The sequence below is a fragment of the Bremia lactucae genome, linkage group LG5 (genome assembly GCF_004359215.1).
Source record: "Bremia lactucae strain SF5 linkage group LG5, whole genome shotgun sequence".
Taxonomy (NCBI): domain Eukaryota; phylum Oomycota; class Peronosporomycetes; order Peronosporales; family Peronosporaceae; genus Bremia; species Bremia lactucae.
The window spans coordinates 2,762,406-2,782,713 of NC_090614.1; positions in this window are offsets into that span (position 1 = coordinate 2,762,406).

Consider the following 20,308-nt stretch of genomic DNA (forward strand, 5'->3'; position numbering starts at 1 on the left):
CGTTAGCGATATTTGCGCGCCTCTCGTGAGCCGACGGCGCTGCTTCACGGAGAGGGACAATACGATTCACGATCCAGCGAACCTGATCTTTCGAATCCACAAGCGGTGGTGGGCCCTCGCGATGATAACACTGGCGTCCTGGTTGCCGAGGACGATATTGATGAGGCTGTGAGCAAGGCTGCTCCGACGCTCAGCTAGAAATTGAGAATGCTCTCGTGCATGCTGCACAGGCGGAGAAGACCGCAAGTGAGATTCGGCAGTCGACCGCGAACTGATCGAGCGGATGGGGAACCTAGAGGACCAGGCTCTTGGTCGTGTGCAGACGGGAACGCAGCCGCGTCCAATGTCATCGGCGCGTCAAGCAAGGCGGGAAAGGAGGTCAAACTACGAGCCCCCTGGTTCCGCTATCGGAACCATCCCGTGATGCATAGCCGCGCGATATTCTCTAAACCGCCCGACGTAGAACGTCGGGTGAAGCCGCAACGATGAGGGATAGTTCAGCGTATAGCCATCGTGGTTCACCTTGAATGGACCGATGAAGCATGGCGCGAGTTTACTTGCGCCTAGGTCAGTAACTGCTAAATCCTCTAGGCTTTCTCTAGATAATAATACACGATCACCTTTCTGAAAATTACTTATGCTTTTCTACCATGTTTATCTGCATTCTTTTTCATTTTAACCACTGCAGACTGAAGTGAATCAAGTAAAAAGCGGGTGATGGCTTGATGTTGGTAAATAAACTTCGACAGAGCCATGTCATCAAGTGATTGCGCCGACTCAATCAGCGCGTAGATAGCAGTAGGTGGACGCGTACCCGAAGACGGGTCAATAAGTGTCTCCGCAGTCTATTAAGATAACAAGGACGCCACTCCACGGGGGGGGGCAAAAAAACATAATTCGCCTTATATCGGGTGACTATATTCGCGCTAAAAATATCGTGGCCTGCACTCGATCGGTGTTTATTACCTTCAATTCCGTCAAGAGTAGAACCACGAAGTGCCGTCGGGCGACCCACTGCAAGGAGAGTAGGAACTCGAGGATGTCTAGCCGAGTTCACACAAAATTGGCGTCAAACCTGTTGACGCGTGTACAGCATTCATAAGTGCGAACTTAGCAAGTGGTAAAAATGCACTCCAACTCGTAAAGGAAGTAGCATAACACTTAATAACATCTTCAAGGACTCAATTGACGCACTCGGTTTGCCCATCCGTATTCGGATGGGCCGCAATCGACATCAACAGCTTCGTCCCGAGATGCTCGTACAGTGACGTTTAAAATGCGGATGTGAATCTGGGATCAAGGTCACACACAATATTATTCGGCAAGTCGTGATGGCGAAAGACAGCGTCAATGAAGTGCACCGCGGTTTGTGCCATGGTTATCGTAGCGTGAACCAGCACCAGGTGTGTCATTATGCTGAATATATCGACAAATACCAGGACGCCCGTTCGTGTCTATCGGGCGCGAGCCCGAAAATAAAGTCCATGGAAACTTACGCAAAGCTTCAGGTGCTATCGGCAATGGTCGCAGAAGAGCCTGCGACGATGAATATGGCTTCACCCAATCGCAGATTTCGCATGTACGAATCCAGTTGCGTACACACTTGTACATGTGGGGCCAGAAGAAGTCGCAAGACACAGCTGCGAAAGTCTTTTCGCGGCCCAAGTGGCTATTAATTGGGGCATCGTGATACTCGAGAAGAATCCGAGCACGCAAATCTAGTCGGGAGCGACGACTGTGCGAGGCTGTACTAAACCAAGTTACCGTCTAAATTGTACCGCTGAATTTGATCACGCTTGGTCCGTTACATGCAGCATCACTAGGAGCGCGTAGATAAGCGATTACATCCGCGCAAATCCGGATCATTCTCGTAAGCAGCGACTATTTTGTCGAATAAACACAGCTCGGGGGTGACCAGAGTAGATTTTAGCAATACCTACATCGCACATTTTAAATTCACGACGGAATTTTAATGAATAGTGCTCAAATCACTTGAAAAACAGTTGAAAATGTCAACTTCTGATTATCCTGTGAGAACAGATGGTCAGACAGAGCGTGCAAACCGCTTTCTAGAAGAAATACTTTGCGGATACGTCATCATTTTTAAGAGTTGAAACATATTCTTGCCGATGATATAATTTTCCATCAACAGTTTAGTGCATACTTCTACAAATCATACAGCGTCTTTCATGAATGGCTTACGCCATCCACGTGATTCACGTGTACCTGACCTGTTTGAGAGTAACTCTTATTCAAGGGGGGGAGGCTCGCTCGAGCAAAGAATCTTCTAGCTCTTGATCATCACGCATTGACTCTATGGTCAATGCAAATGATATCAATGATGAGCAAAAAAACATTGAAAAAGACAAACTCAGTAATGACAATAATGCTATCACTGACTTTGATAACGATGCTAAAGCACTCAGCACCGAAAACAACAATACTAGTGCGAATAATAATGATCTCACTTGAGAGGAGAATGAAATCTGGGCAGTGGGCTCCGGTCTCACTGAAGACAAAAATGGAGTCAGCAGAGATTTCCTTCTGGCAAGAGAAGCAGTGGTTCGATTCGTACAGATTTCCATCGCAGATACGAAGGACTTAGAGAAACGGAACTCTGACAAATATGGAAGAGCAAACATATTTTTTACTTAATGTTAATGACCTAGTCCTACTGTCCACGGGAAATCTATTAAAAAATGTAGTGACTAATGTGGGCAGTAATAAATTACTGCTCAAGTTATCAGCCCGTATCGTGTACTATATCGCCAAGGCAATGCCTACACGATCGAGCTGCCTCGTAGTATGCGTTTGCATCCTACGTTTTATGTTTGGCCTCTCTGCCCGTACTATCAGAATGAGGCTTCTTTTAATTCCGGATTACATCGGAACGGTCTTAGGCATCTGCCAAAGCTTGATAGTTCCGAGCTAAATACGCAAAACAGAGTCTGATTTTCATAAACCAGACGATCAAATCATTCCTCCAAGTTATAGACCTTCTGACGAGCTTTCACTAGCTCGTTTTTAAGTGCCTGATATGTCCTTTCGTTCGTCATTTATTCTATCGCACGAGAAACATTATCAAACTTTTCTGCTAACTCGCAACGACGGGATCGCTCGTGATCTAGATTCTCCCTTACATAATAAAAGGTGATCTGAATCACAATGTTGATCCAGGTTCGTCAAATGAGGCGAACCCGAATGAATTTCACTCCCCCCTCCGCATCAATTGACGGATTCAGGTGGTGAGAAGCGTTTTTTGTTGAAAACGTTTTGAATCACCGTGGGGCAAAGGGGGTCGGACGAGTTATCTCGCTCGTTGGCGAGGGTATCTACCCTGGCATGATAGTTAGATCTCGCTCCCAACTGATGATGAACGCTCCGGGTCTCGTTCTGTAATACGACGAGACCTACCCTCTTCGACAGAAGGTCCATCGCGAGCGCTTCCGCGTTCTTAAGAGAATTATAGGTTCCCAATCCCTTGACGCATCTCATAAGAAATGAGCGTCCTCCAAAGATGATCTATAAGGGAATATGCTTCCTTAAAGGCATGACCTGCACCCTTAAACATTATGGACATGAGCCCCCCCACGAGAGGCAAGGTATCCCTTCCTTTCTATTTACAAACGGTGCAACTTATAGCGTGCACCGACTACGGTTTGCTTTTCGAACCGTTCACAAAAGCATTTTGCTGGTCAAGCCTGACTTAACGGACTAAGTTTTGTACATTCTAGACAAAGGCTGTCCAAGCTTGGAACACAGGTTTATCATCCTTTGCCCGATTTCAATTGTACCATCTATGCCGAAAAAAGAATCGATATAAAAATCAATTTCATCCTCACCAGGCTTGTGAAGTCTGGATGAGTCGAATGACGGATATAATATTGATCGTTGGTCATATCAAACCAACGCATTAAATTTTACTTAGAGAGTAAGCAAGGCCTTTTTCAGAAGTAAACCACAACGTATTGCGGTGTCCCTCTCCTGCTGACTTATGTTAACGTTAGCGCAAACTGGCCCTTTCAACGATAGCTAAAATTACTCCTTTCCTGGTGATGCAAACTAGCGCCACCAGCAGCACTCTTTCTTTCACGGTCACTTAGTTCCTGGTGACGTATACTAACGTTACCAGAGTGATCGTCGCCGGTAGAGTCATCAATAGATGATTCCCCACCAATGAGGTCCGACGAGTCAAACAATCTCGTAATCACCTCTTGAATTGTCACGTTAGAGCCCAAAGGTTTAACGGACTCGGCCCCGGGTGATCGGCGGCCTTCACTGTTACCACTGCGTCGGGCGATGACGGTGACTTGGGCCAATTGGTGTGTCTCCGTCACCTGCAATGTCATCAACAGATGACATACCCCAATCACCTCCAATGGGAGTGGGAGGTTACGTATTCCCCGCAGTAGACGCATAAGCGACAGCTGAGACATTTACCTTATTGACAGCTACACTAATCCATGCAGCTGCTAGCTTAGCGGCCTCACGGCCCACAGACCTATTAGACGCCACCTTAATTTTGGTCAAAATTTATAATGCAAATAAAATCGGTATTTTGATTAAAACAAATAGTGCAAATAACATCGGTATTTTGATTAAAACCGATAATGCGAACTACAGGGAAAGACTTAATAATATTTTCTGTCACCAGTCATTATAGTGAGTGACTGTTGGTTGGGTGGGTGTGGTGTCCTGTAAGTTCTATTACCTACAAGAGGAATAACAATTATTATTACCTATACGAGGAAAAAACAAAGAATTACAAAATTTATCTTTATTAATTTTGACTTTTATAGTTCCAATAAATACCAGCTTTTGTATTATTAGTGCAATAAGACATTACCTCTATTAATTGGTGATTTAAGTCTAAATCAACCCCGCCATCGTTACTAGACACGATTGTGCGGTGCGCAAGGAGGCGCCATACTTAGTGAGATATTAATAAAATAAGCTCAGTACTAAATAGAAGATCGTTACGTTGAACACTATCTATATATTAGTTCAGTTTATTTTGTCTTAATTCTGTCTTTTAAATAACCTTTGGAAGCTAAAGCTCATTATCTACTTAGAAACCTTCCTCTGTAATATTGTGTACGTGAAGTTTCGAGGCACCCAACATAGACTGTAATCAGTGTAAGATTACCTACTTCTGATCAGTACTAGTGAAGCGTGCCCCCCCCCCTCCCCCCCCGTTACAGCTCCGATGACGAAACGTTTATCAGAGTACTTAGTGCGTTAGGTGAGGTCGTCAAGGCGTTCACCAGTTACCTCACTGCACGGATCCTCGCTGTGCTAGGGTGGCCGCATTAAGATGGGTGCCCGCCTACATATTCAGAATTTGAGGTTGCACAAGCAAGAAAGAGCAACATTTTGATGTAAATGTTCTTACAGAAATCAATGAAGGAGGTGCTGAATGTAAAAGTCCGAAGAACATGGTCCTTCAATGTGTAATTGTGTGGGTAGTCATGCCACAATCATATGCTTCGCTTCCATTCTTTCCGCGCGATTCCGTTAAAATAGCAAGCTGAAGAAAAATTAAAAATGTCAGCAAAAAAAGTACGAAGCTAAACTTGGACCTAAAATTTGTATTTTATTTATTCTCTTAGATATTTCTTCTAACAGTTTTTACAGCTTTTTCAATGCGAGTAGTGATTTGTCTCGGCCACCTCTCCATAAAAAAATAATAACATTTTCCAGCTTAATTTCGAAAATGAATACCCTGATATAAAGAATTTCGTAAAGTCTGCTCGCAAATCCCTTTTTTCGTTAGCTCAAATGTCACCGACGCAACAAGCATTCGTACCTCTTTCGATCTTGTTGCCTTTGATATGGGTTTTTACATATAGAACCACCCATACGATGGGCCTTTGGTCGGTACGATGGTTCAAACAAAGCTAACTTATATCGTCGCACCGTATCAGGTAAAGACTGCGTTGCTGAAATTTCGGTGGGACCATGTTATGCTGAGCCATTTATTTCGCTTTCGCGGCTACTTGAAGTTAAAGAAAATGGTGCAGTATTAGTTTAGACTAGTATAAACTGAATAATATCTGTGCAAAATGAAAGCAAAACATATTTTTCCTTCATGTAACGGAGTTATACAAATTGATTGTTCCGCATACCTATTGTCGAGCACAGACTAATTTTAGCACAATATATCCAATAATATACAAAGAGAGCCGGTATTTGCCACACACTCTTCCCGTCTGTATTAAATAAAACGTGATATTGAATATTTTCACCAAACCTGTAGCGGAGCTCCTTCACTCCTTAAGTCAGAGAAACTTATAGACTCAAATAGTCTTTTAGTTCTATAGAACTTAAGGGCTAACAACACAGGGATTTATTAAGCTATTAAAGCTAAATGAATCCTAGTTCAAAGGAATTAAGGAGTTCGTTGAACCAAGTGGCAACTAAGGCCTGGGAGTATATACCTATAAAAGGTTTTTATCCGCTTACAGATCACTGCGCAAGCCTTAGGAAGGCACTAGACTCTTAACGATCAAAAGGGGAATTGAACTTTATTTGATTATAAAAATGTAAACCTTACCATTGCTAAGTAAGAATAGCTTTCGGCCATAATGGGTAACAAATCTGGCGGCGACTACATTTGTTGCCCTCAATAAATATTTTTTTGCTAATTAACTATTTAGAAAATATATAGGGTATTTTACCTATAATGTAAATGTACTATAAGAACGGTTCACATACGGATGTGTACCCCATTACACCCTCCCCCATCAGACTGTTGACACTAAGTGACAATATTCGCTATATTTTCTCTTAGAGGTTGAACCTAAACAGCTAGCCGTTTCGTTGTATTTTGCATTACTTTGTCCCATGACAATCAAGCGTGAGTCACAGACTCTTAACACCTTCCTCGACGATGAGGGATTGGTGGACTATGAAAGTCAGTCACCACAAGAAGATGAGGAGAAAGAGCGTAGCTCATACACGCCTTCTCCTCCGGATGAACGTCGGCGGGCCCTAAATTCGTTCCCAGAAGGTGGAACCGCCGATGTCTTAACTGCATTAAGCACGACACGGGACCCTGAGTCCAATATTTTACAAATCCGCTCGATAAAGAGCAAGACCGGACAATCCTCATAGAAGAACAGCTTCGTCGTCGAGCTGAAGAGATAGCGAATGTTAAAGCCCATAATGAATATAAATTCACTCCACTTAGTGTGGAAAAGCGTCTTATAAAGACCACGGGTTGCAGCTTAACATCTGGAACTCCGGACGGAAGGCAAAACACCGAACAGCACGCTGCTCGCGCTGCTCTTCATGAGCGATACCTTACATCAAGACAATAATGCAAAGTCAGTATCTAACGCGTTTGCGCGATCAGGCCCGTGGGGCTTCGGTGACCTCAATGAGGGAAATTCCTTTCGATTTGTTTTGGAACGAATAAAAGAGCGAAAACGAAGTTTCATTTGAGAAGTGGGTCCATCGGGCCCGCCGCATCCGCAATATTTGGAATATTAGCGAGTCTGTAGATGTAGCTTTTGCTCGTTTGGAACGGAAGCTTCGCTACGATTTCGCCCAGCTTAAGGACGAACGCCGGTAGTCAATGATACGCGCCAATAGCGCTATTGTTGCCTAGCAAAGGTGAGTTCATGACTCTCCAGAACTTTGCTGGGATCATTGTGCGTTGCACTTAACGTCTTAGACCTCCATTCGATCCATGACTCATGGCGTTCAAGCCAGGTCATTCCAAGGATGAGATCATATCTCGAATCCAAATCAAGAACGAGACAGCGTTTATATTGTCATAGTCCATAATCTATATACCTAAGCGCAACGGAACTTTAGGAATAGTGACACGAGTCCCAGTCGCTAAGCGACCAGTGTTCGTATCACTTTCATGCGCTCAATGCGCCTCAATGTATTGTTGATTTCAATCAAGGAAAAGACGTCGAGCATAATTGTAAGACGCTCCTGAGTCAATTAAAATTGACCATAGCTTATTAAAGCCCTTCACAGTCGCTTTAGCGACTAACAGACTAGGCTTGTACTCACGCCCCATGTATTGTTGATTTCAATCAAGGGAAAGACGTCGAGCATAATTGTAAGACGCTCCTGAGTCAATTACAATTGTCCAAATAGTTTGGTGCCATTACGCACCAAACTATTTGGGCTAGGTCTGTTTACTTTGCCTCCAAGAAGTTCAACAGAGTCTAGGTCTTCCTTAGTAGGGCCCCCTGCGTCTACTGGCTATCCTCGTTTTCCCACACCGTACCAGATTTCTGGTATAGGTCAGAAGTGATGCTCTTTCGAGCTTTACGCGCATTGCGTAGGGGACATTCCGGACGTTTCGTGCTTCCGCACATATAACATGTACGAATGTTCTTATACTATTCCACAGCTCGATAAGCCTCATCTCCTTCCTCAACGAGGCTAAGATACAAGGGTTGAGGTTGATTAGACTGTACCCATGTGCTCGAAGAGTGCTACGGTAAACAGGCGTGCTAACACGAGCAGACTTAAAGTCGAACTCAGTGGGTAGCGCTATGTCAACTGCCTCTTCAAAAGAAGCAGGATGGGATCGGAATAATTTCGACTGGGCAACGCCCTCATTGAGGCCCCCATAAGATTGCTACGACAATTGCTCCTTGGACCGGGTCTTCATGCATAGATGCAATGAGAGTTCTCAACTCCTGAACATAGTACCCTAGGGTTCGTATATCCTGTCGAGTCACTATGAGCCGTGATCGCATGCGAAAAGCCTGATCAGGCGGTGCACACGTGCTTATCATTTGCTGTTTCAGCGAATCCCACGAGGGAAAAGCGTCATTTATGGACGTACTGCACGATAGTGCCCACTCCATGGCTCCACCTCCGAGTTTGGAAATGGCCATATCCTCCTTTTGCCGTTCTGTTAAAAAAAAGCGGAATCAATGGACATCTCCATCCGCTTAATCCAAAAAGAGAGTTTTCCTATTTTTTTAAATGACTTTATATTGGCAACCAGAAGGCGGGGCTTAGGTTCCGAATTAGGTACAGATCTACCGAGTCGGTATAGATGCCGCAAGATGATCCTCAACCTGTCTGATCAGGGAGGATTTATATTGCATAAAGGCTTCAAGCCTTGCATGCAGGACCTCTGGTCCCTGGGACATAATCAACTCAATATATTGAAGCTCAAACAAGTTTTGAGCTTGTCATACGCTGCGCGTTGCGCCTCTGAAAGTTCTGGAAGCTCTTCCATTTCAGTAAAGGCTGTCTTATAAAGGCTCAGGCGTAGATTGGATACGATTGCTACCAGGTTTGCGGAGCTACTTCGCTCTTTTAATCATAGGAAAACTTATAGACTCAAAGAGTCTCTTAGTCTATAAAACAAAAGAGTTAACATCTCAGGGAGTCGTACAAGCTATTAAAGCTTAATCAATCCAGGTTCAAGGAATTCAGGGGTTCGTAGAACCAAGTGCAACTGGTGCCCGGGAATAAATATCTTGATAAGGTTCTGTCTCTCATAGATCACTGCGCAAGCCTTAGGAAGGCACTGGACGCTTTAAGATCAGAAGAGGAACTAAAATTTATTTATTTATCTTAATCTAAACCTTACCATAGCTAATTTAAAATAGATGTCGGCCATTATGGGTAACAAATCTGGCGGCGATCACATTTGTTGTCCACAATAAATGAAATAATTACTAGTTAATTATTGAAAAAAATACAGGGTATTTTACCCATAAAGTAAATGTACCACAACAATGGTTCACGAACCGATTTGTGACCCAATACATAGCAAGTCATTCCACTGCATCTAAAATCAACAGCTACTCCTTTAAAAGCGTCTTTCTATCGCCCGTTTAGCCTTTGGAACATCGCTCCCCTTAAATTGCATTAAATAATCGGTCAAGCCACACGTCTTGATTATCTGCATGATAGAAATGTTATATGCGTAACTACCCCTGAGCACATCAGAAACTGTGTTTCCGTTTGGCAATGCTAGATGTACTGTTTTTAACAGGTGAGAAAAAGCCAAGTGCGCTCGCTTGATTGGCAAGTCATAAGAAGAGCGAAAAGAAGGAGCAGCAAATCGAGCACGAGGGAGAAGTTGAGCTGGAAATAAGCGACAAAGGTCGTAGGTGCGCTCTTGCGCATGCGTGTTAGTTTTTTTAGTATGTGGCGGACAAGCTGAGTACAAATTTATTTCACTTCACTTCTAAAATCTTTTGCGGAAGTGCATGCTTACCTTAGGCGATTTTTAACGCTCTTTCTGTACCCACCATGAGCGCAAGCAAACCACAATTTCTTTATGTTTCAGCTCTTGTCGGCTTTCATTCGTAATTTCTTTGTCGAAAAAAAAACATCATGCCATTAACAAAGATACTAGAAAAAAAGAAATTGTCTTAATGCAGGCCTTTCGAGCTACTGAAGTTGGGAAGGCCTGTATAAATGTAACGGGGTGTATCGTTTCATGAAATTAACACTTAAAGGTTGTTAATAAATATATTATCTAAAAGTAGATAATATTTGGAGGATTTTGCTTTATAAAGTAATATCCTGAATTCTTATCCATAAATAGGTATAGGCCATTATGTCTATTTATTCCGCAGACTAATCAGCTGTAGAAGTAATCAAAGAGAGTTACAAGATAAGATAGATAAGAATTCATTTACATGTTTAGTATTAGTTTATAGTTAAGTCAGCATTTACAAAGATAGATTAACAAGACACTTAACTATATTAATACAGTTTTCATTTTACCCTCTTAAGTTAACTTGTCTTAAGAGAAGTCTTCCTCTATACGTACAGTGTACGTCACCTAACGAAAGGCACCACTCACAACTGAAGCAGTGTGAAGTGGACTTGTTCTGAAACAGTACAAGTCGCAGTGCCCCGTTACGAAAAAGGTTTCTTAATATGAATTGTAGTTACCAAGATGTTGCTATCATTACATTACTCTCGTGAACACAGAAATTGATAATTAAGGGGTATGACTATACCGGTTCCCTAATGTTAGTTACGGGGTGGGCACTAAAAGTTCAAAGGGGAGCTCTGAAAAGAATATTTGTTAATTTTGGAATATCGCGGAGGGATCATAGCAAGAAAATGTTTTATGTTGTCATTTTCAATCTAAAGCTTAAATTAAATTACAGCAACCAGACTGGGAGGGGTGTGGCAATATAAAGGAGTGGTGTATGGCTATACCGGTTCTAAGACGGGGCACTGCTGACTTTTACTGCTTCAGTACGTCCACTTTGCACTGCTTCTGTAACGGGCTAAAGTTGCCCTAATGTTACACAGTCCCGATTAGTACACTTGGTGTACTTAAGGGGGTGGTCAATCACTATATAATAGTAATTTGACCCAGCACTCGGGCGTGGTGCACATTTGTGACCAACGCTTGTGCTTGTGATGCACATGGGTGCATTCACATTAGGAGGGATGACGCCTAGCGTCATCCATGATGACGGCTAGCATCACCCGTTACGCGAGGGATCTAGAAAGATACGCTCGCAATACATATTAAGTGTTATCTATTGGGATGACATTTTGATTGGTAAAAATAGGGTTTTATATTTAATACGATTAAATATAAATCAGTCTGGAAACTACTTCCTACTTGGTAAGTGCGCACGAGGAGCCGGGTTACCGCTCCCGTGACGACACTTAACCAGAGTACATAGTGCGGTGGGTGAGGTCGCTTACGCGCCCACCACAACTACCTCACTGGACGCAAGAGAAGACGGTGAAACCGCCTTCTCGCTGTGCTAGGCTGTGTGTCTAAGCTGTAGGCGGACACGTCGTAATGCGGCCACGCTCTACTTAGACACACACCCTAGCACAGCGAGGAAGCGGTTTAACCTGCTTCTCTTGCGTGCAGTGAGGTAGTGGTGGGCGCGTAAGCGACCTCATCCACCGCACTATGTACTCTGGTTAAGTGTCGTCACGGGAGCGGTAATCCGTCTCCTCATGCGCACTTGGATGACGGTGCGTCTAGCGACAGGCGCATCGATAACAGTAATGAAACGCGTAGTGAAATTTCACTACACGTTAAAAGATTTATAGTACGATGATGATATCATCGTACTGGATTTGAATGACAAATTTGATGTCATCCTAGGTTTACCTTGACTCAGAAAATATGAGCCAAGAATCAGCTGGCAGCATCAATCCGTTAAGCGTGTGGATGTACTACGAGTGAGTGCGATGGCCTCACTTGTGGTACGGTCGTTAGTACAACTGCACAAGATCACAGTGTGATTACCAATCACCCTGTGGAGTCAGCTGCCGGCGGCTGTGCCAATGCACAGGCAGCGCCGAAGGTCCACCACTCGAAGAAGTCGAGTGGATTGAGACATGAATGTACGCCTGGCGGGCGACATTCAAGGAGTATACCGGTTGCCCCAAAGGGACAACACGATGATCCTAGGTCGAGTAGAGAGTCGACCGTAGAGGACCCGACTGTGATAGCGCAATCACATTCGGAAGACGTTGAGGGAAGAGGTCCCCACGTACTTGAGTAGAAATCTCCTCAAATAGTTGAAGTTACTAGACTTCTAGATTCCGAGAGATTAATCCCTCGGCAGCCTGTGGATAAATCCCAAGAAACCGAGACATTAAATGTCTTGGTTAATAACGGCTTAAGAGTAGGCGCTTATACTCTTGATCTGTATGCGCCTCCGAAGTTAACTTCGGAGATAACTCAATTACCAACCCTAGAACCTAAGCGGTTCTTGAGAGATCTGCATTGTGGGAAAATCAAGCAGATCTGCGTACTCGTCACAGAGGACGATTACGTAACCGACATTCGGTCAGCGGTAATTTTTGCAGAGAACGAACGGGTTCTCAGCAGCTCATCGATGGACGAAAGTGTCCCCGATGTGAAGACTCGGATCGAGATATATATTAGTCAATACTGGGAGTATCGTAAGACAAATCCTTTATACACGGATTTGATTGAATTTAAGGATGTATTCCCTGAAACAGTTCCATGCGAGTTCCCTAAGGATAAAGGCACTCGACATGAGATCAAGCTCAATATGGACTCGAAGTACTGTGTCATGAAGCAGTGGTCACTGCCTCGTGAACAAGTACTTGCGATCGATAAAGAATTTATCGATCGATTGAAAGCGGGATATGTGAGGAAGTTAACCTCCCCACATAGCTCTCTGACCTTCTGTGTGCGAAAGGCCACAGGAGGGTGGCGGATAGTCCACGCATTCAATAAACTGAATGCTGCAACGGTACCGGCTTAAACACCGATACCTAGAAAATACGGAATCATAGATGGCATGTCTAAGAGTACCATCTTATCGTTTATGGATCTGATGGATGGATTTTATCAGATCCTTATGCGAGAACAAGACATCCCGTACACAGCAGTGAGCACTCCCAGTGGGATGCTCTGGGAATGGCTAGTAATGCCATATGGGGCTTAGTGCAACATTCGATAGATGCGTAACGAATCTGTTGAGACCGGTGCGAGAATTCGCTCTGAGTTATTAACGGTGTATTCGTCTATAGCCGGACTTATGACGGAAAGACGGACGTGGGAGTTCCTTAAAGTCACGTTTATTCTAAAGCATAAGTTGTACGCAAATCTCAAGAAGTTCATATTCGCTGCAAGCGAAATACCACTTCTTGGGTGCAACGTCGGTAAACACGGCGTGCGCCCTGATCCCGAAAAGATCAAGGCATTTACCGATGGTCAGTTCCAGTCGATGTCAAGGGACTTGGAAAGTTCCTGCGTATTTGCATAAGTACTTCCGCAATTATGCCGAGATGACAGTTCATCTCTCTTGTCTTTGAAAAAAAGACGATAAAACGCTATGGATCGCCGATTGTCGGCATTCCTTCGAAGGTATCAAGCAAAGCTTGATGCAATCGCCCATCTTCGCGATTGCAGATCAAGACAGACCATTCCATGCCGACCCGATTTCGAGCCGGCTGCGCGTTCCAACAGTGAAAATAATCCCACTGTTGCAACACTCATTTCAAGTGTTCTGTCATCAACCTTGTTTGATGACTTAAAAAAAAGCCTACGAAGAAGATAAGGGTCCGTTGCGTTTATTGGATTATCAGATAAATGCATCCGATAATACTTTTTTAATATTTACCGGCTTTATATCGATCGTCATCCGATCGATACACAACACGCAACGGCATATTGTATTTCACAGCCCTTGCAGGCGACACTCCATCCCAAATCCCAATGATTTGCGCTTGCGCATCATGTATGAGCGTCACGATGCACCAATAACTGGGCATCGTGGACGTGAGAAAACTTAACTCACAGTAAGTCGCGACTTTTATTGGCCCCGCCAGTATCAGTTTATGCGCAAGTACGTTCGTGCTTGCGAAGTATGTCAACGGGTGAAGCCCAGCCCTTCATCCCGTGCACCTCTCCAACCTCTACAACTTCCAGCAGAGTGTTGGCAGTCCGTATCTGTGGACTTCGTCTTCGGATTTCCCGAAAACGACCACAAAAATAATGGAATCCTTGTTTTTGTAGACAGATTCAGCAAGATGGTGCACCTTGCTGCGGTACCAGAGTCGATTACGGCTCCGGGTTGTGCCCGTGTCTTTATCGACACGGTATTCAAATTCCACGGTTTACTCCGTGAACTGGTCTCGGATAGAGATCCACCGTTATCGGCGGAGTTTGGCAATCCGTATTCTGATCTCTCGGAACACGGCTGACTATGTCAACATCCGATCACCCAGAAACGGATAATCAAACAGCGTCCTCGAAGAGATACTTCGAGGTTACGTCCAATCGTATCCGAATTGGAGCGAGTTTTTACCGATGGTCGAATTCGCCATCAATAATTCGGTGCATGCGTCTACAACGCATACACCGTTCTTTGTGAATGGCTTACGCCATCCTCGCATACCGACCCAATTAGAGGGATCCTCTAGTCTAAGGGGGGGGGACTCGCAGGAGCAAAACCAATTCTGGCTCATGCTCAACACGCGTCGAAAATAACAACGACGCGAGTGATGTCAATGTCGAAGAAAACGACATCGAAAATGAGATTGATCTCATGGCAGTACGCACTAAGCGTACTGAAAAAGACAAAACAAATGAGTTAGCGGAAGAGTTTCTGCTAACTCGAGAATCAATTATCCGTTTCGTTCAGGATTCTATTGCTAACGCAGTGGACCGACAGAAATGGAATGCAGACAAACATGGAAGAGCAAATGTTAATTCATTCAAATTAATGATCTAGTGCTACTCTCTACGGTAAACTTACCTAAACGATTAGTCACTAATGTGGGTAGCATTAAACTACTACCCAAGTTCATTGGGCCTTTCCGTGTACTGCATCGAAGAGGCAATGCGTACACAATAGAATTGCGACGTAGGATGCGAACGCATCCTACGTTTTACGTTGGTCGGCTCCGGCCGTACCATCAGTACGCGGCTTCTTCCGAGGACGGATTTGACCACTCTTTACAAGAATACCCAAAAGATTATTGTGATCGCGAACCAGATTTTCATGTTGAACCTGAAGTTTCTCAGGCCGGTTTCGAAGATCCTCGAAGCTACGATGAGCTGACGACAGCTCATCGCGGACAGCATGATACTTCCGCTCGTACTCCAACAAGGAGTACGCACTCTTCGAACGGTCTTCCAACCGCTCGATATGGTGAGCCTGCACCGTCTGCTCCAACGAGCGACGCTTACCGCGCTCGTGGTCAAGTCCCTCCTCCAAATCATGGAGGAAGCGATCGAGTTTGTCGACCATCGACACTAGATCCGACACATGGGTCGGATTTAATTTTCACTCCTCCGCCACAACCATTGGTGAATTTCCAAGGCTGTCAACGTTTCCTTGTGGAACGTATACTCCGTGATGTGAAGGGGTAGCGAACAAGTTATCTTGTTCGCTGGTGCGGTTTACAACCTTCACATGACAGCAGGGAGCCTCGTTCCCAGCTGGTTGTTGACGTTGAGAGCCTCGTCCGTCAGTATGACGAGACCCATCCAATGGATCATAAGGTCTATCAGAAAACACGCGCCTCTGGCGCCTGTAAATCGATGGCAAAACGTCAATCTCATCGCGCATCTCGATAGAGATGCGAGCCCTTCCCCTGGATCACTGGTGACCCGGCGAGGACGCCGGAGGAGATCGCTGCCCGCGACGCTCTTCATGAGCATTACCTTACGCCGAAGGTAATGACGCGAAGCCAGTATCTGACGCGTTTACGTGATCAAGCTTGTGGGGCTTCGGTGACCTGCATGAGAAAGATTCTGATCGTTTTGTTTCCAAACGAAACAAGGAGTGAAAACGAAGTCTCATTTGAGAACTGGGTTCACCGGGCCCGCAAACTCCGTAATATCTGGAATATCAGAGAGTCTGCGGATTAAGGTGAAGCTTCGCTTCGACTTCGCTAAGCTTTAGGCCAAAGGCCAGTTACGTTCAGCATTTATGCCACAAAACGAAGTAAGGCTAGCCGATATTTCAGTGCTACGGTTGACCGTACAACCAAGGATCGAAGCCGCACTGAGGCTTTAGATCCACCTAATCCCACGTTTAGTAGTGGGAAGCGACGTTTGACGCGAGTTGACCCTCAGCTTGGAGCTCAAAAATGTCAACGTTGTACGGGCAATCTTGCCGAAGAGGTACCTCGAACTCCCAAGAGTTTTTGGAAGAGGGTTACCCTAGCCACTTCACCAGATACTAGTATTGACCCTCACGACGACGTCGCTTTAAAAGTTTCTCCACATGAAACTGAAGGTTTCCCCGCGCATCAAGCGGTGCGGGAGGGGGCCGAAATTTCGGCGGAAGCATTTGATGCTCAACGACACGAGGTGCAACTTCTTCGTGAGGTCCTTGCTCGGGTTGGGAGCTCTTTTGAGGCGGTTCGGGCGTCTTTCGCCGAAATCGCTTTTACCACGTAAAGAGGGCCAGTTGGATATCCTGGTGAGGATGCAACAATCTGCGGCACGACCGCCTGTCTCGGCGCAAGCGCCTTCAAGTCCAAGTGGGAAGGGTCCCGATATGGCTAAAGCAAGCCAACGTAAAACACTGGATGTGTACGCAGCTTGTTGGGAAGGTTTAGCGTATAAGCTAGGCCCTTCTTGGCCACGAACGTAAATGGTCCAATAAAGCGCGGGCGAAATTTGGTCTTGAAGACCGCGGATACCAAGTTGGTAGGTAGGTTCTTAGCGTTTAGTAAAACTCGGTCTCCGACCATATACGAATTAATACAGTTTCTGCTTTTGGCATCTGCTTCTTGTTTTTGTTTGTCTTGGCTATCAGCCATCGTATCTCTTACATGTCTTAAGATACTAAATCGCGTCGCGAGAAACTCGCTTACTTGTTTCCGAACGGTAACAGGGCTGATATCAGCAAGCCTATCGGCCGATTCTCCCCCACCAAGCCCTTAACCCTGCAGTGGTATCGTTAATGGAACGCGCGGTTGGTAAGACCGTTTACATAGAACACAGTATAGCCTGTAGAGGCATGAACAGCGTCATTGAACGCAAACTCCACTACTGGGAGCATTGAGCTCCAGCGCTTTGGTGTCTGAGCACACACGCTGCGTTAAACGTCTTCAATGACGCGATTGACAAGTTCAGTTCGACCATCGGTCTGTGGATGGTCCGCAGTGGACATCTCCAATCTGGTTATAAGCACTCGGAAAATTGATTTCCAGATTTACCCGTAAAATCGGGGATCCCGATCAGAGATAATTGCCACTGGCAAACCATGTTTTCGAAACACGCGATCGATGAACAGCTTAGCTGTACCGTCTCCATCAATGGAATCTGGCACGGCTGCTTAGTAAGCCATTTTGCTCAAACGGTCAACAAAGACCACTATACCGGAGTTACCGGCTGAATCTTTCGGTAGCCCAAAGACGAAATCCATACTAATGGACTCCCACAATCCTATGGGGACGGGAAGACTCGCCAGTGGCGCAGCAGCATGTGTCGAGGGTTTAATCCGTTGGCACGTTTCGCATGTGCGAATATATGTGCTGACCCATTTTTAAAGTTTGGGCCACCGACTCTGGCCTATGAAGCCGTAGGTCTTTTCTCAAGCGAGATGACCACCAAGGACAGTATCGTGTGCCTCATATTGGATCCGGTACTTCACCTCCTCATCATGAGGAACAATGACACGCGGAGGGTCCGCGATGTTTGTGCAACAGGTTGTTATCGATAGAAATCGATGTAACCTTGCACGCAAACGTGCCGCCAATTTAATACCCAATTTGAGTCCTATAACGCTCGTAGCAGAGCTGCACACTGTTTATCCTTGGCGTAAGCCGAACTGATTAATTCAGGAATAGGTGACGAGATAGTCGTTGAATGAGAATCTCATAATCCGGCCTGCGTGATAACGCGTCGGCCAAAGCATTTTGCTTGCCGGGCTTATACTTCACCACGAAGTTGGATTCCGCAAAAAAAGATAGTTATCGGGCCATTTTCTGTGAGAGATGGGGCGACTTAGTCGCCGTGCGCAATGATGTGTGATCTGTAAAAATCACAAACGGCTTAGAGCCGAGTGGATGACCTCTGAATTTGACGAGAGCATACTTCATAACAAGGAACTCTTTGTCATGAACTGGGTAGTTCTTTTCCGCAGCTTTAAGCTTTTTAGACTCGAACGCAATAACACGTTGATGCCCATCAACATCTGTTTGTAACAGAGCACTGCCAATGGCAAAATCTGATGCGTCAAAGACGATACTGAAAGGCCAATTTGGGTTTGGCAGTACCAGAATCGGGGCATGGATAAGACTACCCTTAACTGCTCGAAAAGCATTATTTTCGGTGCTAGTCCAGCACCATTCTATATCTTTCTTTAGGAGTTTAGATAATGGCCTAGCCATATCAGCGTAATTTTTGCTATATTTGTGTAAATAATTGGCGAGACCCAACCACTTAAGCAAATCCTTTTGGTTTTTAGGAACCGGCCAATCTACTATGGCTTTTACCTTAGCGGAATCGCTCTAAGGCATCGCTTTCCAATGAAGTTTTCTAAAGAAGGAATTTCGTCTGCGCCAAAAATGCATTTAGATGCATTGGCATACAATTTTTTTGTGCGCATGCATTCGAGCACTGCTCGCAAATGGTCTAAATGGTTTTCCATATCCGACCGACCCTGCTCCGCACGACTATGGACAAAAATGTCATCGAAATAAGTCTGTGCATAACCTCGATGAGGGCGAAACAGTTGCGTCACTAGACGATTAAATGTTGCCGGGGCGTTGGAAAGCCATTGTGGAAAACCAGCCACTCCCATTACATGCCGCTTTGGGTGCTAACCGCTGTAAGCGGGATATCACTAGCTCGCATAAGCACTTGGTAGTAACCATTGACTAAGTCCAATGCACTGTACATTGTACATCCCACCATATTGTTCTAAAGAACATCTTTTCTAGGAATGGGGGTTTGGGCTGGTATAGTGGCAGCCTTAAGCTTATTATAAGCATGTACAATGCGCCATTTACCATTTGGCTTTTTGACACAAAAATGTCGGTGTCGAATGAGGAGATTTGTTCTCTCGTAACATTTCAGCCTCGTGCTTTGCATGGAAGAAATCGTCAATGACGTCACACTGCTCCTTTGGTAAAAGCCATTGTTCTTGTGACACAGTATTTGGTTCCCATTACTAAGTCAATTTCATGATGAACACTTCTATCCGGAGCTAAAACAGATGGTGGGTTATTACATACCTTATCTTGGAATTCCTTAATTAAGGAATAAAAAGGATCCGTAGGATCTTCCAGGATCGGTGACCCATTTCGCGCACAAAGTGCACCTTTTGTGTCATCCAGGACAGCTTCGTCTAGAAGTGACGATGAGTTTAACTCAACCATAGGTCGAATGACCATCATTTCAGATAAGTCACCAGTTTTTAAGACTCGACCGCACTCATCAATAGACATTTCGTCTAGCTCTAAAAGAGCATGTAACGAGAGGATTGCCGCAAGGCTTACTTCCCCCTCAATGTTACCGGTTACGCCATTTACAAGCGTATGTACTTGCTCACTCGTATCACTTTGTGAGGGTATACACGCTTCGTGTCCATCCTGTCTTGGAGTGAAGATGAAGACAATACGCCTTTTAGAGGCCGGGACATTCACGTCCCCAGGGTTTTCAGCCTGTATTGGTTCTATACAAGACATGGTGTCTAATTTGACATCCGATAAAGAGTTAAAAAACTCAACTTCCTTATCCAGCGAACGTTTACGTGTCGCCTCACGTGCATTAGGAGGATTTGACCCAAAATGCCCTGGCGAACCGCCAATAGTGTCACTATTGACACTTAGGATGGTGCCACCTCGGCCGACCATACTCGGTGGACTTAGACGTGCCACTCCACGTATCTCA